The sequence below is a fragment of the Oratosquilla oratoria genome, chromosome 37 (genome assembly GCF_046742065.1).
Source record: "Oratosquilla oratoria isolate Oo_2021 chromosome 37, ASM4674206v1, whole genome shotgun sequence".
Taxonomy (NCBI): Eukaryota; Metazoa; Arthropoda; class Malacostraca; order Stomatopoda; family Squillidae; genus Oratosquilla; species Oratosquilla oratoria.
Window position 1 is genome coordinate 35,108,421 of NC_134813.1, and position 25,024 is coordinate 35,133,444.

At 47.7% G+C, this 25,024-nt stretch overlaps 1 protein-coding gene across 10 annotated transcripts in view; it reads left to right on the forward strand.

Annotated features, from left to right (window-relative positions):
- Nucleotides 1–25,024, forward strand: part of LOC143019641 (uncharacterized) — a 264,093-nt gene that overhangs the window by 160,024 nt on the left and 79,045 nt on the right. The window contains exon 1 of one of the 10 annotated variants that reach the window (XM_076175474.1): nt 3,878–4,081. The exons of the other annotated variants lie outside the window; for them this stretch is intronic. The gene's annotated coding sequence lies outside the window, so the exon portion shown is untranslated. Of the gene's footprint in view, nt 1–3,877; nt 4,082–25,024 lie in introns of those variants that run through there. 10 annotated transcript variants of the gene reach the window in all.

A 25,024-nucleotide genomic window follows, 5' to 3' on the forward strand; every position in this document is an offset into this window, starting at 1 on the left:
ATATATATATATATATATATATATATATATATATATATATGTGGGAGGGTACTAGCCTTTTTCAGGAATCTATTTTTGGTACATTCGGGTGTGTTCTTGCTTTCGCAGGCTTCGTTTGTGTATGTGCACGAGAAAGTAAATACTAATGTTTGCGTGCGCCGTCTTGTGAACATTCTTAAGTGTTTATTTGCGCAAGTAACTTTGTTTTCAGAACAAGTGTAGTTTGTTTGTTTTAATTTCCTGTCGTTCTTTTCCTAGGTGCTATAGTTATATATATATATATATATATATATATTGTGATTTAATTCAGCAGAGGTGGGCTGAGTGAGTTCTCCATCAATCGAGACCTCTTTCAGGAGCAAGTTTGACCCTTAAACTGATTAGAATCGCCTGCCCCTTGCAGGCAAATCGAACACGTCTACATGTTGGAAGTTGTGTCATTGTTGTCGGTATTGGTGGGCTGCGCGTTTGGTCGCATGTGGGGATATCTTGTGCGGTTATTTAACTCAGCCTTGTGGCCGCGAATGAAGGACTTTCTCTTGACATTTTGTTACCATCATGTGTAGGATGAACACACACAAACGCGCACACACACACGCGCGCGCACGCATGCACAAACTTAATGCTGAAAGATACAAAGACGGGTCACTACGAGTATAGATCCCTTCACGTATGAAACAACTAGGTAAACACACGCACAGAGACGCACACATGTACACACAAGACAACACTTGCATACGTGTACGTGTACGTGTGGAGGCGCGCAGACCTGATGATGTTGCATCGCCGCCGCTCCTTCCTTTTAAGTCGTCGCTACAAATGCCGCGGTCAGGTGACGTATTCCGTGTTCATTTTTTTTTCCCCGCCTCTGTGGTCCCGGGCCGCGTGTTCGTTGAAGTCTATGGCTCCCTGATCATCGTTTACACGGCAATCTGCCGAACCCCAGTGTCTCCAAAGAGGTGTTATGGTGTATGTTCTTACCATCTGGCCGCCCCCTCCCCACACCCTCCCGCCTTCTCTCTAACCTCTTGACATCGTAGCTCCTTGCGGCTCGCACCACTCCCCCCTCCCCCGGGGGAAGGGGGAGTGTACCTTGATGCACGCTGGGACCAGCGTGTCTTCTCTTGTAGCACAGAACTTCATCCAGTGAACTGCCCGACCTGCAGGAGGAGCTGTCTTTCGACGTGGGTGCTCGTTCTTTCCTTCATTCATTCATTCCTTCTCGCTCGTCACCACCCCTTCAGGACCTACTGGGTCTCTACACTGTTCCTCCCTAATCCTCTCCCCTGCCGCGCCTCTTCTCGAAACATTTGCATCCTCCTCCTTCTCCTCGTCCTCCTCCTCCTCCTCCTTCTCCTCCTCCTCCTCCTTCTCCTCCTCCTCTGCACGTCATCATCCTCATGCCCTTAAAAGCCACCACGCCACACATCCGCGGCACCAAATCCACGTCGGCACCAACTACGGTGTATCGGTATTCGTGTCATTTAAATGAACATCTGGAGGATGTCACAAGCCCCGACCTTTGTTACATATGCCAGGAACTTCCATAATGATGTTATCTGATGCCCTGCACCAGGGGATACCGTCCTTATCGTCGCTAGCATTTCTGTTCCACCCGGGGTGGATCCGTTGCTAGCTACAAGACTGAGCACGCTCTGCCTATAAGGCTAGCCCAGCCTGCTTGCCTACCTCCCTGCCTGCCTGCCTGCCTGCCTGCTCGTTGCTAGCCTGCTTGCTTGCCTGCCGGCCTGCCAGCCTACCTCCAAGCTTGCCTGCACACCTGCATTTATTATCAACCTTCCAGCATTCTTGTCTGCCTGTCTACCTTCCTACTTCGTCTGCAACCCTCCATACTTACCCACCTACCTATTTACATATGCATCTACTTGCCTATTTTATCACCTCACCCTATATACCGGGCTGCCTGCTCGTTTACCTGCCTGCCTGCTTACCTATTTACCTATATCCCTCCCTCCCAACCTGACACATCATGAACACACAAACACACACACACACACACACACACACACACACACACACACACACACACACACACACACACACACACACCTACCCATACAATATACCTCCATCTTTACCCGCATATATAACTACCTGTTCATCTACCAGCTAACCTCCATTCCTCTATCATTAACTATGTCTACTACCTAATCACCTACCTTCCTTTTTCCTTTCCTCTCTCCAGACCTTCTCTCTCATAAACTCCTCTTTCCCTACAGTCTCCCTCCTCACTTAACCTCCCTATATATCTTGACATCCATACCTCTCTCTGCTTACCTACCTGCCTACCTAGAAAATATACACCCACGAACCTTACTACGCTCGCTTCCTACTTACCTATGTGTCTCCCTAAGGAATTGCGCTCCTCGACTCGTAGGCCGCACCCTTTCTCTCCCCCTCTCCCCCTCCCCCTCATCCCCTCCCCCCCTCTCCCACGTCGCACTCGGCCTTTTCCTCCTCCTCCCCCAGTATCACCCTCGCCCTACTTATCCTCGTCCTCCTCCTCCTTCTCCTGTTCCCCCACCTTCCTCTCCCCTTCTCCCACCTCTCCCTCCATCCCCCTTCCCTTTCGTCTAGTTCTGTTCGGCCTTATCCTGCGCCTCTTCTCCCTCCTCCTCCTCCTCCTCCTCCTCCTCCTCCTCCTCCTCCTCCTCCACCACCACCACCGCCTCCAAACCTTGGTAGCGGCTTCTAGCATTTCCACTCGCACGCTGCTTTCTACATTGTTGTTTTTGCTTATCAGCATTTCTTCATTTGTTTTCTTTCAACTTTTGTTGATTCTTTCGTTTCCCTGTCCCTCGTGTTACCTTTCGTCCCCGTGTTGTTCTTTGTCTTCCTTTTATCCTCTTTTTTTCCATTTGCTCCTGCATCTTTTATTTGATATTTGTTCCATTCCGCCTTACGTCCTTATGGAGATGCAGACTAACATGCAGGTGTGCACATATGTACACACGCTCTCTCTCTCTCTCTCTCTCTCTCTCTCTCTCTCTCTCTCTCTCTCTCTCTCTCTCTCTCTCTCTCTCTCTCTCTCTCTCTCTCTCTCTCTCTCTCTCTCTCTCTCTCTCTCTCTCTCTCTCTGTCATACACATATACATGCACTGGCTTGCTTGTGTAGTGTTACTGACTTGGCCTGCAAACTGACCGATCCTGAGTTAGGCCCCCGCACAGGGCTGAAGAGCATTACTGCACTGCAAGGCGACACCTACTCTTTTGGGCAAGGAGTTGGTGTGTATGTATGTATGTATTTATGTATATATATGAAAGGTCACACATCATAGGTCGGGCCATATGCGTTGTGAAGCTTTCATCCGAAAGGTGATATATGATAATCATGAGTCCAGCACATGATCCAAGACCATGTTTATACACCTACACACACACACACACACACACACACACACACACACACACACACACACACACACACACCGTCTTGTATGAACGGGATCTCTGCTTGAAGGCATTTGGTCGCAGTTCATCACACCCAGGCCTATGTACGTGTGAGGGCGTGAGACCGATTCCCAATAGGTTTTCTTCCATTCGTACAGCGTGATTGCCTGCGGTTGAGTGAGCACAAGATGGCTGGCGGCCTGCCCGCACCTGCCCCTCCACCTCTGCCCCTTCCCCTCCCCTCCCCTCCCCTGCCCCTCCATCTCCCTCTTCCCCTCCCACACATCTTAGGCTGCACACTGCAGTTGCATCTCCTGCCTCATCACATGATAGTTTTAGTGTCCCATCTCTCCTCGTCAGTCTCCTCCATTTAATTCCTCCTCCACCTCCACCTCCACCTCCAGGTCCACATGTACTTACCGTCCTCCTCGTGGGTTGGCGACAAACCGCGATGACGAAGACGACAGCTACGTCACCGATGGCGTCACGAGGGCAGGAGGAGGAGGAGGAGGAGGAGACCCGCCCGCAGCAGCCAGTGTGGTCGCTGCCACTTGGGGCTGCTGCTGCTGCTGCATAGCTCGCCCGCCCCGGGCACTCGGGCGGGCAAGGCAGGGCCCGGCCGGCCGGCCGGCCAGCTTGCATTGCGATTCGGGCGCCGCGCCGGGCACAGGTTTAAAGTTTCTCCCTTAGATTTTGCGACCCGACTCCTTATCCTCCTCATGATCCTCATCATCTTCCTCACACTCGGTTCTCTCTCTCTTTCTTTCTTTCTCTCCACGTGTTCCTCCTCATCTTCCTCACACTCGGTTCTCTCTCTCTTTCTTTCTTTCTCTCCACGTGTTCCTCCTCATCTTCCTCCCCCTCGTTTTCCTTTTTATCATCCTTCCCACCTTCCTCGTCGTCTTGCTCTACGTGTTCCTCATCCTCCTCCTCCTCCTCCTCCTCCTCCTACACCTCTTTCTCCTCCCTTTCTTTCGCCTCCCACCTTCTTTCTCATTCATGCTTCATTGACTCCTCCCACTTTTCCCTTTTCTCTTACTCCTCCTCCTACTACTCATGCCCCTACTCCCTTCCCCTTACCCCCTTTCTGCTACTTTTCCTCCTCCTCCTCCTCCCCTCCCCCTCCTCCCCCCATTTCCTCTTTATCATCCTCTTACTTCTTTTAATACTCCTATTATTCCCCATTCTACTCCTCCTCATCCTCCTTTTTTACACTTTTATCCCCTTATCCTCCTTTCCCCCTTACCCCCTCCCCTCCTCCTCCTTCTCCTTCTCCTTTCCCCCTTATCCCCCCTCTCCTCCTCCTCTTCCTCCTCCTCTTCCATCACCACCTTTTCCTCTTCTTCGTGCTCCTGCCCTCTTGATGTCTCTGCACTCGAAGCCTCCCTGTCTTTGATCCCATGTACAGAGGTGACTCACTCGTCCATCATGAAGGAAGAACCCCCCGTCGTCGTCATGCACAGCCCTCTCTTGGCTTGGCTTTGCTTTGCTTCGCGCCGCTTCGCTTCCCGGTCGGCAAGGTGGCGGGCGGCGAGTGTAGGTGAGGCTGTGAAGGACGGCCGTCCCGGGCCATCCTCGTGCCCTGATGCCGGCTCCGGCCCCGCTAGCTGGCCGGGCGGGCGGGCGTGCGGGCGGCCGGCCAGCCAGTCAGCCGTCATCTCGCGTTTGCGTCATCGATGTGTGACGTCACTGACAAAACATGTCTAGTCGTTGGCACACATTTCCTCGTGTGGAGCATTATTCTGTGCCGGGACACACATTCTCTCTCTCTCTCTCTCTCTCTCTCTCTCTCTCTCTCTCTTTCTCTTTTCCCTCTCACCGGTGGCTTGGCGTTTGCTTGTTTTTATATTGCTTGGGTACGCGCAGAAAATATAAATAAATTAATAGATTAAGATCATACTCGGATTACGAAACGAAACGACGTAAGGCAATGTGACAGCTTGATAGTGGTGGTGGTAATTTGCAAATGGCATTGGGCACATGGGAAGTAGGACATATCTCTCCTTTGTAGGGAGACACAGAGAGTCTATCTAGAACACAAGGTTATCATTCGGGATGAAAACCGGCAAACCATTGCTTCACAACAATGTGTGTGTGTGTGTGTGTGTGTATGTATATATATATATATATATATATATATATATATATATATATATATATATATATATAACATGTATATATTTGTATAATTGCGCGCATGTGTTAGTATACCAGATTTACGTACACGTGTTTTTTCTCTCCTTGCGTGTGTTTGTGCCTTTGCTCGTGTTCTGAAAATATGTTTATGATATTGTTCACGTCTTCTTCTTTTTCCCCGTTGTGTGCAAGGGTGCGTTGCCCCGACTCAAAAGAAGGTCATCCTTCGACGACCTGTCCCCCTTCCCCGAAAATCAGATTGCACTGCATATATCCCTTGCTATACACAGTTTCTGTTTGTATTAATGTGCGTTTGGTGTGTATGCGTGTGTTACTCGAGTGACGTCAGAATTACTCACTCTACCTCCTCCCGCTCCTGTTGGCGGCTAGCAAGCTTTCCCGCAGGATAACACCCCCCCCCCCCCTTTTTTTTTTTTTTTTTTTTTTTTTTTTTTTTTTTTTTTTTTTTTTTTTTTTTTTTTTTTTTTTTTTTTTTTTTTTTTTTTTTTTTTTTTTTTTGTGCGCGTGTACTTGACTAGACCATCGCCCTTACAAGGGGGAGAAAGGGCCTTTCAGTGTATAAATGTCAGAGAATGTCGGTTTAGGTTAGGGTAGGTTAGTGCATTGCTTCAGAAGTCGGGGGAAGGGACCGTCGAGAAAGAATGTTATTCTTGTGGTTTGATCCTTTCCTTGGGACTCCTTGCATGAGCCCAGACTAGGTCAGGTCGGACGAACTCGACGCCGCCTATTTCGCCGTGGCTCCATTCATGGTTCGTTGACCTCCCTCGTTGTCCTGCTGCAGGAAAGCGAGCTTGCTGCAAGTCTTGTCTGCGGGAAAGACGCTGCCTCCTTGTCCTCCTCCTCCATCTCCTCCTTCTCGTCCTGGTTCTCCTCCTCCTCCTCCTCCTCCTCCTCCTCCTGATTCTCCTCCTCATCCTGCTTCTCCTCCTTATCCTGCTTCTCGACGAAAGTAAGCACTTCTTCTTTAACCGGGTGGTTAATGTGTGGAATTCGTTACCTTCCACTCTCGTTGAAAGTAACACGATAAATACTTGGAATCTAATCCGCAAATAAGATATCCTTTGCAATAAAAGATATGACAACCAGTCATTTAATTGCAATTGGATCAATTGGATAGGATAGTGATAGCAGTAGTGTTAGTTCATCTTCTATCGCCTAGTTGACCTGTTTCCTTAACTGTAGTTTAGTTTAGTTAACACAAACAGCCTCGTTAGGGCCAGTAGGCCTGCTGTTGTTTGTTCTTCCTTTGTGTTTGTGTGTTCTCCTCCTCCACCACCTCCATCATTTCCTCCTTACCACTTTCTCCACTTCATGTGTTTGTTTTTTATTTCCTCTGGTTACTCTTCATTCTTCTGCTTGTTTTCGATCTTCGTCCACATCTTCCTTATCCTCCACATTTCTGCAATGCCTCCATCTCCTTCTCACCACCTCGTCGTCCTCGTCCACGGTTTACAACCTCCAGTCCTATCTCAACTCCCCCCCCCCTCCCGGCCGATCACGGGTGGGGAGAGCCGGCAGACCAAGCACCTCGTGGTGCGAAGTGGCTCTGCATCCAGGAGCAACATCAGCAGCAGAAACCCACCTGCGTTACGAGGGGGAGGGAGGAGGAGGGGGCCAATGACCGAGGGACCATTCCCTCGTTGTCTGAGGCCTCTCCTCTCCCAGAGAGCAAAAGGACAGATTTCAAGGAGCTAACGCTGCTTAGGATAATTATCTCTATAGATGTTGGGTAGGGGAATCGGATTGGTTAGATAAGGTAAGGCTAGGCCTAGGCTTGATCACGGATACCTAGAAGATAAGAAGAATGAATTGATTAAGAAGACTAAATGTATATCCCTTCGTCTTTTAGTACCAGTCATGTGAAATTGCAGTTATGACAGCGGAGATACGATGGAAATCGACGATATCTCTCTCGGGGGAGCTTGTGTTAGAAGTCCCCCCCCACCCCCACCCCGGCTATGTCATGGTCTTGCCTGTCTTCGAAGTTATTCCAAGTAGCATACCTCCGTGAGGCTATGTTATGGTCTTGCCTGTGTTCGGAGTTATTCCGAGTAGCATACCTCCGTGAGTTTTAGATGTACGCTGCTGGGTACTTAGTTCGGAGCTGTCGTAAGTATTTAGTATTTAGTCTGTGGTGCTCAGCGCTTCTGTCCTAGGAGACAGTATCGGGGCGGAAAAGTTCGATCAATAGAGGTGATGAAGAGACCAGAGGAACATAATGAAGTAGAGTAAAAGTTGAAAGTAATAAAACCTTCGTTTGGGCGAGTGAATAGTCTCCAATAACAAAATGCTACGTGGCTCTCATCCGTAGGGGTATCGCTAGTCTTATATACGGGGTCGGAGCTGTTTAATTGTACCCACAGTAGAAAGTATAGTGTACCTAGTTCCACATTCCTTCTTGGCCGGATGACAACGCTTCACCCCGCTCGTCAGGAGCCTCAGGCAAGGACGAGAAAAGGAACCATACACGCAGCACAGCAACAGCCGAGACCAGTGCTTGCCGTGTCCACAGCTAGAGTAAAATCATGGCACCACAGAACCAGAAAAAGTGCTTCGCAAAAGAACTTGTATAATACCCTTTATTAGAGATGCAAGAAGAAGCCTACCAAGCGGCCACAAAGGAATGTCTTCTTCCTGTAATAACTCGAGGGATTTCACTTCTGGCTGGTGTGTGTGTGCGTGCGCACGAGCGCGCGCGTGTGTGTTTGTGTGTTTGTATGTACTTCCGGGAGGGGGAAAGTCTTTGAGTCTTTGAGTGGTTCCGATCCCTACTCTTGAATTCTCCCCACGTGGAAATACTCGGGACCACGGCATCAGCGAAATTCCAGTCCTGCACCCTACTCCTTTTCAGAAAGAAGAAGAAAAAAAAAAGATAGAGAAGGAAGGAAATAGAATTTAACTTGTGTGGCGAAGAAGATGCTGAACCCACACAATATAGAATAATGCTTTTATCCAACTTAAAATTGCTTACGATCTATGACCCCAAACGCGCGTGCGCACACACACACACACACACACACACACACACATATTCATTGTCCGGAATTTAGAATCTCTTAACAATTTGAGCACATTACCTTTGAGGTATTGAAAAAAATATTATTAACTAAAAGTAAAATCGTTGTATTTGTGTTCTTTTCTTGCTCCGAGTTCCTAGCTGACCGTGTGTTAAGCAAAACGAAGCTGCTGACATCCCTTGAAGAAGTCTTGGTGGTGATAGCAGTGGTGATGAGTTTGGCGAGCGGGGTGGTGATGTGGCCATGGTGTGGTGGTTGTGGTGGCGGTGGTGGTGGTAAAGCACATGTGGGTCACCAGTCCTCTAGGAGGTGTGGTCATGGGTCTGTGTTAGACCTTTGGACGATATCTGTTCCAGATGAAGGGATTGGGAACAAAATCATTGGTCGTAGTGGAGGCGGGAGTGAGGGAGGGAGGAGGAGGGGAGTTTGAGAGTAGTTGATCATTGTTAACATTCCACAGGAACTAGAGGAATGCTGACAAACTACGCCCTGTTCGCAAACTACTCCCCCCCCCCTGAGTGGGCAACCCGTCGAAGTAGTTAGTGCAAGGGAGTTCCGTCACACGTCTTACTGGTGCAGTGGTTATGGGCCCGTCACGGCACTGCCGAGATAGAGCCCCGTTCAGAGCATGAAAGCATCACCACATAGCAAGCTGTTTATGACCCTCTTGAGCAAAAGTGTGTGTGTGATTCACTATTCACCATGGTCTTGGATCACGAGTTGGACTCGTGATCAACAGCTATTTCCCTCCCGGAAGAGCTCATATATGACTGATCTATGGGTAATGCTGTGACCTTACACACACACACCCAACTTCCCGCCCACGAGAGTTGGAGTAACACCCCACAGCCCAGCGATACTGAAATTATTTCAGTCCTGGGCGGGATTCGACCCCGGACTTCCGTAGTGGCAGCCGGAATTTCCAACCATTGCGCCACGAGGTGTGTGCGTGTGTGTGTGTGTGTGTGTGTGTGTGTGTGTGTGTGGTCACAGCATGACCCAGAGGTCATACTAAGATTTTGAACTCGTTCAGAAAGGTCATAGCTGCCGAGCACGAGTCCAAGCCCGTGATCCAAGACCATGATGAATCACATGATGTGGATCGAAGTGGTTCACCTTGGTCAGGGAACCTGTGCACTTTCACCTTGAGGGAAGGAATTGGACCACAGTCCTCGAGTTTTGGTTGCTGCGTAGGGTTCTTACGTGGGGCGAATACTGAAGACGTCGTTCGTGGTCTCCTCCTCCTCCTCCTCCTCCTCCTCTTCCACCTCCTCCAAAGCGATCAACTCCACCTCGGGAGTATGGGTATATCATACCCCGTTTCGATGTTGGATCTGGTGACAGGAATGTTGACCTTGTTGGCAGGAATCTCAACACCGTCAACATTCGTATGATATTGTTGAGGTTGAATTAATTTCTATATACCTCACAAATAACATTGTGCGTGTGTGTGTTACAAAAGTAGACACCATAGATGGAGAATCGTGGCAATACTCGTTCACGTATTCTTGGTGAGCCTGCTTTTGTCGTGACAAGAATGGGTGTGGATTGTCATGGTCTTGGAGGAAAGGTCAGTTTTCCTTTATTCGTTAATATGTTTCGCCCCTGTTTCATGACGTCATCCTTAGTGCAAAGTCTCGGAATACTTGTGGGTATTCCTAGTAACCAAGCTATCACCAGCGGGCGCAGTCTCAGTTATATACCATTTGAAACCTATATACATGCGATTTAAAACCCTTTTGACACCAAATACATCCAAGAAAAATGTCGACAAACTTGTTCTTCCTACTGTACATGGGTGTAATGAAGGGTTGAAATGTATACCAATTATGAAGCACCGTTAGAGAAGGAAATAACCGCCAAGTTCGTCAGTAATCTGTATCCGTTTTCGTTCATTCCTTTCGTTATGTAATTTTGTCTCAGACTTGGGTTTCGCTCGGCAAATTTTAAAAGTTCACATCATGGTGACATTTCAGATGCATAATGCCATGCCCTTTGGGGTGTAGTGTCTGTGTCTGTGTGTGCGAACCACTGTTATGTTTGGCGTGTTTTGGTGGTAATACAATGTTTGATATGTATATCTTTTTTGTCTTATTTATATTTAATTTTGTTCATTTATGTACCTTATTTTATAATTTGTATTATTCTATTTATTTATTTATTTATTTATTTGTTTGTTTATTTTACTTGACCTTTAATGACCCAGAAGCGGGGTGGAAGGTGCCCCTTATGTAACTGAACAAAGCATAGGATAATGGTGGGCAGTGATTACGTAACACGGTCGAAACAGTTTAGCGTTACTTGACCCATAAAACCCGGAAGGTGATTAGAGAGGGGATTATGGGGGTGCTCTAACGTGGATCTTTCAGTAGAACAAAACCCTCGAAGTGGATTAAGTGTTCTAGAAATTTAATCGCGAAAGGACCCACGCTGCTTAACCCACAAAAGTATTGAAGGGAGTTAGCCAAAACGAATAGAATTGTCTGGGCTTGGCCAAAACAGTCTTTAAAATTCTCTCTATCTCACTCTCTCTCACTCTCACCTTGGTCGTCCTTGCATAACGGAGAAAATCTCGCACGCCTCGTCGTTTCATTTTTTTTTTTTCATGTCTTGATTAGTCCTCCCCGTCGCTTTATTTTTAATATTTTCTTCAAAATTATCCTTGACATATTTTCATTCCGACGACCTTGTGTGTGTGTGTGAAAGAGAGAGAGAGAGAGAGAGAGAGAGTACGTGTTGACGTTTCCGTGTGGCGCCGCGTGCCTCTCCTGCAGACCGTCGGTTCACCCTCCAGAGTCCAAGAAGGAGGGAGGGAGAGAAGGTGGAGGGTCACCAGTCTTCCGGAGGCTCTGCTGCCGCTGTTCTCACGAATTCGCCCTCTGCCCTCTTCGGCGTTTAAGTGTTCTCTTCGCGATGAATTAATCATGACAACGCGGACTCGTTATGATTATGCGCAGGTAACTGAAGGAAGCGAGACTATGAGAGTGTAGTCGGTAAGGAGAGTTGGGTAAGATACAGTTGGAGTTGTAGACCAACATATATATATATATATATATATATATATATATATAATATATATATATATATAATCGCGTATGTACATGTGGGTAATCTTATTTTTGTCTGTGTAATTAAACGATACTTATACGGTACATTTATTCATACATATATACAATACATACATAAGTTGTTGGAAATGAGATGGCATTAAAGCGCTCACTATGGAGTTTTATTAGAACCCAAACGTGTCGGCCCCTTGGTCCTTCTTCAGTTCCAATTTCTTTCAGTCTTAATGAATAAACACGCACACACACACACACACACACACACACACACACACACACACACACACACACACACACACACACACGTACATACGTACATGCATGCACACATACATAACATGATTGATGGGAGGAATGTGCACAGTTCGGCTTTTCACCTGCCGGTTGGTTCAGGATGACTACAGCTGGGTGGGTCCCGTTACTGCACGCAAGGTGCGACCCCCCCCCCACACCTTCCCCTCACCCTTCCCCCTCTCTCCCTCCCCCCAACCCTCTCTCTCTTTCTCTCTCTCTCTCTCCTCTCTCTCTCTCTCTCTCTCTCTCTCTCTCTCTCTCTCTCTCTCTCTCTCTCTCTCTGCAGCATCTTGCTATGATGCGCAAGGTCTTGTAGCAGCTTCCTGCCGTGGTTCCTGTACCGTTTGTCGGCACGGTGGCTTTGACGCGGTGCCCAGCGAGCTTCTACTGTTGTGGGACTAGTTCTAGCTTGGCCCGAGGAGCCCCAAGGCCGCATTCCACCGCGTCTAAGCAGTTTCGTCATTTCTAGAGAGTCGGGCATAAAAGTAGCCCAGTCAGGTTCAGAAGGTAGTGACCATAAAGGGTTGATTGAACTTTGGGTGCTTCAATGAAAAAAATGCTCGTTGTTGGTGACGTAATCGTCTTCTAATCCAAGCAGAACTTTCTCGTAGTAAAACTATTTTATTTATTGATTTATTATTAGTACTTTTATGATGCGTATCATGTATGAAAAAGAGAAGGTCTACGTGTTCAGGCAAGTACCAGTGTCGCGTTGTAGCATTTCGCGCGAACTTTCCTGTTTCATCATTACCGAATCTCAAGAAAGGGACATACTTTTTTTAAATTCATTCGCAGGGCGTGTCTGACATGTTGACGATGGATGAATTGATACCTCTCTTGCTTCCAGTACCTCCACGAACGTTTACTTCGAAGATATTTCGGGGTCTGCGCAAGCTCGTCCACCACATTCCACTTTTGCCTGACGTCCCGTTTTTGCCGGGGTCCACTTTCCGTATGCCGCGCTGTTGCCGGCCGCGCACTCGCAAATTCCTCTTCCTGGTCTCGGTTTCGATTTTTCCTCTTCTTCTTTTATTACTGGTGGCTTTATCTGCTACCATAATTCCATCACACTCCCCCATCGCCTCCTCTACTTTTTATCTTACTCCTTTTCCGCCAACTCTTCCTCCGCCCTGGTAGCGTAATCGGAAGCGTACTGGTCTCGCATTCTCTAAATTGTGGGTTCGAATCCCGCACTCCTCTCCGATTCTCAGCAGTGATTGTTTGTTACCTGTCCCAACAGTCCAAGCGCTTAATAGGGTAAAGGTGATGGCTTCTGCCACAGCTACTCAGCGCCTCCTGGCGTAGGCTCCTCACCACTTTCTTCCATCTCTTTACTGCCAATCTGTTCCTCTTTTAAGCTTTTGCTGTCGCTCGTTTCTCTGCCTCTCCTTCATTCCCCCTCCTTCCCTCCTTCATTCCCTCCTTCCTTCCCTCCTTCCTTCCACTCCTAGATATCGCAGTCTGCTCTTCTCATTACCTACCTTTGGCCACCTCTTCCACCTCCTAGACCTCGTGTGACAATCTTACTTCCCCTTTTGTAGCCGTCAGTTTTCACCTCTCTACAGGATATCCCTCCTACTCCTCGTGCTCTCCCACCTTCTCCTCCATTCTTTTATTCTGTTCTTCTCTCATGTTCTTCGCACATGTTCTTGTCATGCTCTACCTGTTCCTCCATCTCCCTCGTCTTCCTTTTATTCTTCTTATTCTTATATACCCGCTCCTTCTCATCCTTCCCCTCATCCTCCTCCCATCTCCTCCTCCTCCCATCTCCTCCACCACCACACCATCTATTCCTCCTCCTCTTCCTCCTCCTTTTCTTAATACGCCCTCTTCTCCTCTTCCTCCGTCTCCTTCCCGTTGTCGTCCCTTCCACTTGATTCCTGTTCTCCGACTAGCTAGATTTTTTTTTTTTTTTTAAGTCTTGATTCACATCCTTCGTTCATTTCGCTACCCGCCTCTTCTTTGGGCTTCTTCGTCTTTCTTTCCTATTCCGCTTTTTTTTTTTTTTCTCTCTCTCTCCATACTTCTTTCCCTCCATATTACCCTCTCTACGACTCTCCTTCATCCCTCCCTCCTTTATTTCCCTCCTCCCTTTCCTCCATTCCCTTCATATTTCCTACCATCTTTTCCTTCTTTCCTCCTTCCTTACCTCCCTCCTTTATTTCCCTCCTCCCTTTCCTCCATTCCCTTCATATTTCCTTCCTCCCTCATTTCCTTCTTTCCTCCTTCCTTACCTCCCTCCTTCCTTTCCTCTCGCATTCCCTCCCTTCTTCCTCTCTTTGGTCCTTAACTCCTTTCCTCTCTCTCTCTCTCTCTCTCGTTTCCTCCCCTTCCCTTTCACATCCACGGACGGTGGAAGTCTATAATGCAAAGTCATTCTGATTCCGTTTTACCCCCATGGCGCGCGTTTTTTTTTCTCCCCCTCCCTCTCCTCTCCCCCCTCTCCCCTTCCCTCCCCCCTCCTCTCTTATCCTCCCACTGCCCCTCTTAACTGACCTGTCGTTTCTATCCATGTTGAAGATAGAACCGATGTCTTTGTTGTCTGTGATCAGGAAATCTGGTTCTTTTTCTCTCCTCAAACCCCAACTCTTCTACGGAACAGAATCACACAACATTCTTTTGTAATCAGAAACTAACCATGACTCAGAGAAATATTCGGATCTATTTTATTGTCTTCTATCTTGCCGTTCTGCTACCCACCTTAAATCTCGTTTATCATCTCCCAGACGCGATATCCTCAAGGATAGAAGCGCTGGTTATCGGTGACAACACACACACACACACACACGCACACACATGTGTGCGTATGTGTGTTTGTGTGTATCAACTCAGCACCTCCTCCCATTCCCATCTTCCCTTTCTCGATTAAGACATAACCTCCCCTTCCCCCCCACCGTCCCCCTCCCCCGTGTTAATTTATCTTCTTCCATACGGGTCTCCCCCCTCCCCCCCATAAGGGTTGCTGAGGCTTCCTTCTCCCTATGATTTCCCACTTGCTTCTCTTGATGCCTTTCAATTTTCTCGCCACCAACTATTCTCTATTCCCTCTATTCATCCTCTCCTCCCGCCTCGTCCACCTCCGTCTCCCCCCTTCCTCCTCCTGAACTCCCCACCTCTCCTCTCCTTTTGCATCAGCCTTCTCCCCCCTCCCCTTCTGCTTTCTTTCCCTTTCTTCTTTACTTCGGCTCCCCCCTCCCCCTCACCTTCTCTTCCACATCTTTCATCTTTCCTGTTTGATTTTCTGGAGCTCCTCCCCCCTCTCCCTCTCCTCCTCCTCCTCCTCCTCCTCCTCCTCTTTCTCTTTACTCTTCCTCCCTCTCTTCTTCCCTGGACATCTTCCACCTCTTTTACCTTGTGTTCAAACGTGCCTCACCCTCCTCCTCCTCCTCCTCCTCCTCCTCCGGCCTTTATCACCCCGGAACTTTACTGTCTGAACCAGCTTAACCTTCCCACCCACCTATATTCCCACACGCACTTCCAGCCCCCACCCTTACCCACAGCAACACCCACACTACTATTACCGCTGTCACACTTAAAGAGAAAAGATCTATCTCTTCCCTTTCTCGTTTTATCAGTCTCCTCACTCCTCTTCCCCCCTCACCTCTTCTCCTATCCACTCTTGGTTCTTCCTGGTTTGCGATTATGGTTGGGTGAGAATTCCCCCCACCCCCTCACTCCCTCCGTCCCACTTTCTTTCGCACAGCCGCCCCCCGTATTCTTCTATTCCCTGGATAACCTCACCTCCTCTTATGTACCCTGACTCACAGCCTGCCTGCCTGCCTACTTGCTTGCCTGCCTCCTTGCTTACCTCCCTACCTGCCTCCTTGCCTTTCTACCACCGACCTATCTACCTACCTAACCAAATGAACCTCAGTAACCTCACCCGCTAACTGCCCCCCCAACCTGCCGCCTTGTGGTGATTAGCGTGGTCAACTTCCCGCTCATCGGCCCTTGTCCAACCACCGTGTCGTGTCCGTCGGCATCACTTCGGAAACGTGTCAGCCGCCGCCGTTCACGTCTCCGTTGTTTTCCAAGTTGTCAACCCGCATCGATTTTGCAGCGGCCAGCTGCTGCCTCTGCTGCTGCTGCTGCTGCTGCTGCTGCTGCTGCTGTCGTCTTGATGGCAGGAGAGGTGGAAGGTTCTCTCACCCACTACGGAACTCGATCCGCGGCAGGGAGGGTAGTGATCGTGGTAGTGGTGTTTATGGTGGTGGTGGTGGTGGTGGTGGTGGTGCCGCCGCATAGGTGATAGCAAAAGTGGAAGCACCTATCCACCCAGGGGACGTAGAATGAGGGGAAGAAGAATAGGAGTGGAAGAAGAAGGAAGATAAGGTGGTGGAGGTGCCGTTTAGGTGACAACAAATGTGGAAGCACCCACCCACTAAAGGGGCGTGTAGGAAGAAGAATAGGAGTGAAAGGAGGAAGGGGATGGTGGTGGTAGTGCCGTTTAGGTGACAGTAAATGTGGAAGTACCCATCTATTAAGTGGACGTGCAGGGAGTGGAAGATGGGGAATAGAAGTGGAAGAAGGTGGTGGTGGACGACATTTAAAGGCAAGCCAGTTCTGGGATTTAGGGAAGACCATGGGGCCCATACAGCTTTGAGAGTTGCTTCATAGCAGCCTGGGCAGTAAGATCCTCGCCCACTTGAGTACAAAAACGATATTAACATTACGCTTTGCCCACTGGAAGTCATCGGCTTGCATATTGATATCCATGGTGAATGGTGGAGAGAAGACAGGTCATACGAGGTGTCAGCCAGTCCGGAGACAGTGGCTGTCTTATGGGGAGGAGTTTCAGTAACAGAGTGACATGAACTAGAGGAAGTCTTTCATCCAGAAACGAGTAGAAGATGGTAAGAGATGGATGCTGTTCCTATAGAAGATAGGCCTTATAGACAGAGTAGTGGTGGATGGAGGTATGGAGAATAGATGAAGTTGGGGAGGGGAGGAGAAGGAAGATGGTTGGCTGACGTCGGTAAGAAGTGGATTGGCAATATTGCCAATAACACGAGAGGGGAAGAAAGGAGAGCAGGCAGAAGAAACGCTGTTCAGCTTGGTTGAAAAAGGAGACTGGCAATATCCTCAGTTCGTGGAGTGACATAATCTTTCACGTTTATCCTGGCCATCGTCAGGTGATTTTAATCACCTGAGGGAAACCCCATTACAAGTAAAAATGGTCGCAGGAATGTTCGACTCCAGAGGAGTCTGAGAAAATAATCAGGCGGGTTTTTTTTAGAGCTGAATAGATCATTGACATTTTGTCCCCCTTACCTACAGACACTCCGACTGACTGACTAAAATAATTTTACAGGGGTATTGGTTGACCTCACACTATTATGATTGTCTGAATACACGCACGCGCACACACACACACACACACACACACACACACACACACACACACACACACACACACACACAAACAAACAAACAAACAAACAAACACAAGGGTGACAGTAACAACCCACGCCTTGAAGTGTGACTATCAGAAGGACGCGAGTCTTTGGAGTGGCACACCCAGTCTGACTCCCTGTAGGCGGCCTCCTCCCTCACCACCCATCCCTCCACCCATGATGGGTGAGCGAGTGTGTCAGTCTGTCGTCCGTCCGTTCATGTTTGCATGCTGAGCAGCTGAGCTTGGGCCTCGGTCGCCATGACAACCTCCGGCGCAGCGTGTCCTCTAGCCTCAGCGCCTGACCGCCCGCTCCGCACGCCCCCTGCACGTCACCACACCCTCGGCTTAGCCGCGACCCGCCCCTCCGCCCTCTCCCCCCCCCGTTCCCTCTCTTCCATACTCTCCCAGCCACATTCCACCCCCTCCCCCCACTTCCCCCTCCTATAGTTTATTCCCACGACTGCACCTACCATGGTAACGATAACCACAGCCTTCATTACTACCTTCTTCTCTTTCTCCTCCTCTTTCTCACCTTCTCCCCCCCCCTCCACTTTCCCCTTTTCTCTGCTTCCTCTTTCTTTTTCTCGTTCTCTTTTTCCTCCTCCACCTCCTCCTCCTCCTCCTCCTCCTCCTCCTCCTCCTTGCTCTTTTCCTTCCTCCTTTCTCCACCACTTTTTCCACCTCGTTGACCTCCTTCACGGACAGTACTGCCCACACTCCCGGCACACCTTTCCTCTGCCAGCAGCCTCCCCTGTTTTCGGCTCAGCTTGCATCCTCGCCCGTCCTTTCCAGCCGACCTACCTTCAGCACTGAAATCAGCTGTTTCCTCCCCAATGACCCAACTCCTGAGTAGGGATTTCCATCAGCTCTGCCGCTATTATTACAGCGAAAAGTGGTACTGTTAGCGGTGCCGTTAGCTAGCATTGTTGCTGCTGCTTCTGCCTTTGCTCTCGGTGTTGGGTGATCTTCGTCAACGTCTTCTGTGTCTGCTTGTGCGTCTCTCGCGAGGAAAGGCCGTAGGCCAGCCTGCCTGTACGTCCTTCATACCGTACCGTTTCGTCCGGTCTCGCATACCACATTCCTCAGCCGCAGGGGCGCGCCCATATGGGACACAGACATCCATCCTTTTCCTGTCTCCTGCGTTGCAGTTGGACGCACTCCCTTTATCGTTTCTTTACTTGTTTATCTGTATATATTTCATATTCATATTTCATTTGTCTATTTGCTCTGCCTCTTCTTCCGAGACCTGCCACATATACCTTTCACCTAACCAGCACTGTCATATGATTCGTCTTTCTGTACTCCTGTTCATCCCCTCTCATCCTTCACGTGACCTTCCCTCAGGCTGCCTCTCCTACCGAAAACCCTCTCATCCTTGCTGTAGGGTTCGACTTCTAGTTCGCCTAGATTCGTTCGTGAGGCCTAGAGGTTCTTCGAAGACGACCGCCTGTCCAGATGTTATCTATTCCTACACAGTATACACACACACACACACACACACACACACACACACACACACACACACACACACACACACACACACACACACACACACACACACACACACATTCTCTCTCTCACTCCCTCTCCCTTCTCTCTCTACCTCCTCTCTCTTTTTCTCTCGTCTCTCCTCCCCCCCCTCTCTCTCTCTCTCTCTCTCTCTCTCTCTCTCTCTCTCTCTCTCTTTCTCTCTCTCTCTTTCCAGGTTGCCTGTCTTCCTCCGTATACAGACCGTGTTCCAGCCGCGATTTTTCTTAACATCCAAGAGAATAACTCGTTGCCTGTGTTCTACAACGTCGCCTCTTCCTCCTCCTCGTCGTCGTTGTCTTCGTCGCCCATGTAGGCTGATCAACCTTCTATGTACATACCGAGGTTCTCGGCACGCCTACATACCCTCTGTAAACACATACACACACACACACACACACACACACACACACGTACACACACAACATATACACGACTCGGTGGTGCTGTTGGTAGAGTCCCCGACTGTCGCTACGGCGGTCCGGGTTCGAATCCTGCCCAGGGCTGAAATAATTTCAGTATCGCTGCGCTTCGAGTCGTTACTCCAACTCGTGGGCAGGGAGTTGCGTGTGCGTGTAAGGTCATAGCATTACCCATAGATCGGTCATACGAGCTCTAAGCTCTCTTCCGGGAGGGAAATAGCTGTCGGTCATGAGTCCAACACGTGATCCAAAGACCAAGGTGAATACACATCTGGAGTTGGTCTCATCCAGGATAATGCTGCCATACCCACAGCAACCGCAGCAGTTAAAACAACCAGCATGAAATTCAACATCGATAAAAACAAGAGGAATTTAAATGGAAACGGGGACCGTCCTCCCACGCACAGAACACACACTCCCGTTGATAATTCCCCCTGCGTTTGGTTCCCCCTCCCCCTCTCCCCCCTCCCCCCTTCCCCCTTCCATCCCATCAACCCTGTTTCAGGACGAGCCCCAATCGCACAGACACTCCCGCCGTCACACCCTACAAAGGCGACACGCCCCTCCACACGCTCCTCCCTCCCCGCCCACGCACGCACACCCACGTCCCCTTCCCACCTACTCGCGTCATCCTGGGCCTGCCACTCTTACGCCCACGCTGGGCGCGCGCACACCCATTGTCCAGAATCGAACTCTAGCCCACCACCTGAACACACACGCGCGCGCGCACACACACATACACACACACACACACACACACACACACACACACACACACACACACACACACACACACACACACACACACACACACACACACACACACACACACACACACACACACACACACACACACGACCTGTCCTTTCACGTATACAGGGCCCTCTTCGCTCCGGTATCGTTGTGAACTATATAATCTTCACACATTGACCTCCATCCTCCAGTCCCTCCATCCAATCCTCCATCACCCCTAACCTTCACACTTACGAGTCCTTTCTCTGTCCTGTCGAGTGGAACATTTCCTCTTACTGTGGCTGCCGCCCTGTGAGATTGGGGCAAACTTTAGAAACTCTGACCTGACGATTGGACTGAAATTGCTTGAGGAATCGTTAGAGGCCGTACAGGGCCGTGATCCTCCCTTCTTCCTTTCCCCCCCCCGGGGAGGGGCTAAGAGGGCTGTATCCCCCCTCCCCCCGCCAACATTTCCCATGTATTCACGTTCTTTGATCCATAAGCTTCATGCTGAAAAGTCGGCGTTTTAAGATTCACCTGACGGGTACAATGACTCGGAACCGGATAAATCACACTACATGCGTGAGTGTACGTTGTAAAAGATTTTACTGTCTTAAAAGTTATTTGAACGAGTTCACAGATGAATGTGAGACAAGGGAAACTATATTTTGCTTGAGGCAAATGTGTGTTCAGAGCTTATGCATCGTTTTAAGATGAAGACCTTTCTGGTAAATAAATGCATTTATATTTTGTGCTTGTACGCTTTTTTCACTGTCCTTGCTACTCCTCTCTTCATATCTCCGTTCTTCACGTTACATTTGCTTTCTTGATGTACTGTATTCTCAGCTTCACTTTCTGCCATTTTCGTTGCAATTTAGTATGCAGAGCATGAAAAAATGCACATCAGTCGATCAGTTCATTCTGAATATAAACCATATGTGGAGTTCATTATTATTTTTATTTTGTACATAGGGGCCATTAAAAGGTTAAAACATCTCATATTATTTTTTGTATATTTGTATTTATTTATTTATTTGTTTACTGTGTTTATTGTTATTTTAGTTGACGTGTGAGTTACATGTTTGTCATTGTTTTGAGTACACTGTAATAACGAAAGAAATTAACATAAATTATTTCTTCTTTCAAAACTAGGATATGATTTTTTTTCTTTTAATAAAGTAGTTTATTACGTGAATCGTACTAGATCCCCCCAAAAAAGTGTGTGTGCGTATATATATATATATATATATATATATATATATATATATATATATATATATATATATATATATATATATATATATATATAATGTACATAGTCTTACGTAATTGTATTTTACCACAGAAGTCACCATAATTGGCAGTGGTATATTATGATGTCGAAACTGCAAACAAATGGGTTACTTAACTCTTAACACGTGATCACATGTTTATAGTTAATTTTAGTTCTTCACTTAAGCGCCGAAGATAACGCGGTGTCGTGAATGATTACAGTCGTTTGCCATTTAAATCTCTTTTATGGTCTGAGCGCACGTCGTTGCACGCACACAGCATTCCATAGAGCTTAAGCGAAGGAGTATTCAGAAAGCAGATTAGGGCGTCGTTACTTGAGGCGAAGGTCAAGAGGATGGCGGTTCGAACCCTGCTATCGGCGAAGTTGAACCAAGGACATGGTTCATAGAATTCTACGCTACAAAGTCCTCTGTAAGGGCCACCGGCCTAGCCTCCTGATGGGTGGAGTTTGTGACATTAATCCATATAATCATGTGTGCGTGTATGTGTGTCTGTCTGTGTATATAATACACACACACACACACATACTCATATATAACAAATGCCTTCACCTCATTTGCAAGAGCAACCCTGAGGAACTGGTACTCGGTCTCCGGATTTGGGCCAAAGTATCTTAAGTTTTGACATTTTCCTCCCTATTTTTTCGCATAAAGAGAGCTGGCAATCCCGTCCAGAGTCTGAAGTCCCAAGGACCGTTTTTGGTTATTGTGGGGCTGCGGGTTAGTGAACTTCGAGATAATCATTATTCTAACTGATACATGTCCTGGCAGGGAGAGGGAAGGAGGTCTACCCTTCAACTGAATGAAATCGTCATGGATTTGCCACACTATATTCAATGTAGTGCAACTGAGCCAAGGTCTGCTTGCGTCATCAAACCAACAAGCGACATGACGTCACGATGGATGCATGCCGACTTGCCTGTCTATAGTGTTCAGTGTGTTCATGGGTTTAATGTGATTTAAGAACAGTAAAATGAAGAGAATAGGAGAAGAGGGCAGGGCATTTATTGGCACTGTAGGACAAGAGGGGAGGGGAACATATAAAAAAAAGTGATATTCAGACCAGAAAGGGGTTGACAGGCACGTTATCGAAGACAAAGGAAACGAGTAATGAATAGATGGATGGTTGATTAACGGTGGAAGGGAGCCGAAGGGAGTGGGGAGGGGTGTTCGCTGAAGGATCGAGTGACCACGAAGCCGGAGATAAGCCGGGCATTCGGGCGTGGGTAGCTTTTGCGGGCTTCAGAAGCCAGATCGTGGGTGTCGAAGTGAGGTACGTGGCAGAGGATGTATGGTAATAGGGGTTGTGCCTAAACTGAATGAAATTTCAAGGCGTTAGCCAGAATAAAGGGTATAAGTGGATTAATGGGACAGGATTAAACGAGATAGTGTCAGGTCGTGACCTTGTTGAAGGTCAAAGTTTAACTTAATCATTGAAGAGAAACTTCGACTTATCGGCTTTTGTCTGCCCAATAAGTTCAATCGTCTTCGCATTTCCTCTGACTTGCCTTGATTGCGTGAGCATCGTTAAGTGATTGTGTTTATGTAGTTAAAAGCAAGGCAAGGGCAGAATGAACAGTAGCAAAAGTTGGGATTTTTCAGCACTATTATGTGAGCAGGTAAGAGGTACATGTAGGGAGAAAGGTAGGAGTCTCTGTTATTATTATTTTGTTTTATTTTATTTCATTCTATTCTTTTCTGCCTTCATCATCTCCCTCGTATCCTCCTCCTCCTCCTCCTCCTCCTCCTCCTCTTCTTCCACGCCCTCGTAGCACTGGAAATGGGACCACAGAAGTCTACTAGCATGTCTCATAGCATAATCTATGGGAGTGATCTTCAAAGGCCTGTCTAGCTCGTGCAAGGTTTTAAAACATCACCAACAAACGTGGAAGGTCGCGCGGAGGGGTCGAGATGTCGTCCTGTGTGTCCAGTGTGAGTTTAGGTATCGTTACCACGTTCAGTGGAGTAGTGCGTGAGGCGGGTGTCAAGTGTCTGGTGCGGTGGTGATGCTAACAAAGGCAAGATGTGTTTGGTTTACTGGTGATGTATTATTAATTCCTATATATATCGGAGGGTTGCCAGCGGCGGCTCTCTCTATCTCTCTCTCTCTCTCTCTCTCTCTCTCTCTCTCTCTCTCTGATTCACCATTGTCTTCGATCACGTGTTGTACTCGTGATCGACAGTTATTTACCTCCCGGATGAGAGTTCAGAGCTCGTATGACCTATCTATGGGTAATGCTGCGACCTTACACGCGCGCACACAATCTCCCAGCCTACGAGAGTTGGAGTAACAACTCGCAGCGCAGCGATACTGAAATTATTTCAGCCCTGGGCGGGATTCGAACCCGGACAGCCGTACTGGCAGGCGAGAACTCTAACCACTGCGCCACGAGGTTGTGTATGTGTTGGGGTAAACTACATTCGTTACTGAAGGCGCATTAAGACAAATGAAAATCTGGCGGCAGTGAGATTAGAAGAAATGAAATGCAGACAGTAACAACAACCCAAAATAGAGTGTGTTTTGTGTATGCATGCCTAATTGTGTGAAGTGATGCAACCAGAATTTTTGTAAGCACTCATAATTGAAACTGTAGAAAAAAAAAACACTTCAATAAATATCGAGAACTTCAGTTTCTTATAAAATACTGTGTGCTTGCAGTGGAAACAGAAATAAAAAACATGTATATTTTGGTTTATTTGTACAAAATTGAACGTTGGTCGATGCCTTGGATGCAGAAGGAAAATATCACGATGTTTGTCCCTAACGAAAAGTTGGCCACCATGTAAAACATCCCTCAAATTAATCTCTCAAAATCCGTCTGATTTCTGAATAAATATTCCTCCTTCGCTTTTCGTACATCTCGAGCCATTTCCTCGATTATTTCGATTACAGAATTACTACAGACACCAACGGGTCACAAACTTCGTCGTAGTATTGATAAACTAAACTCGTAAAAAGACCTCTATGTAGACTTAAGATGAGGGTGAGCGAGGCACGTGGAGGACTTGACTCTGAAAACTGTAGATTACGTAGCAAGCTGCAGTGCAGCTTTAGTTGAGTCGCCATTCACACCCACGCCAAGGAGCATTGATTAATTTCTCGGAAGCTCGTCTGACTTGGCCGTCTGCATCAAGACGAAACAGCAATCTTTGGTGAAGAGAGAGAAGGCGAGAGGGGGGGGGTTGATCAGCTGGTTAAGATTTAGATCACGAAGAGTAACTTAGTAGGAGTATATATATGTATATATGTGTGTGTGTGTATATATATATATATAATGTGTGTGTGTGTGTATATATATGTATGTATATATATATATATATGTATGTATGTATGTATGTACAACACTGGGTCCCAGTGAACAGATTTACATTTATCAACCATAAATCTCTTTTGATGGCGCAATCAGTTGAGTCACTATCACTTGTCACGTGCTAGCGCAGGTTCGAGTCCTTGGCTGTACCACGTTTCAATTTCTGCATGTATGTCTCCTCGAGTTTCTCGATGTTGATGACTTAGAATTGAAGTGAATTGTGGTATATATATTGTATAAAGTATATATATATATATATATATATATATGTGTGTGTGTGTGTGTGTGTGTGTGTGTGTGTGTGTGTGTGTGTATATATATGTATATATATATATATACATTGTTGTTTTTTCATGTTCACTCTACGAGGTCGCTAGGCGCGGTAACTCCTGTTGGAGCTC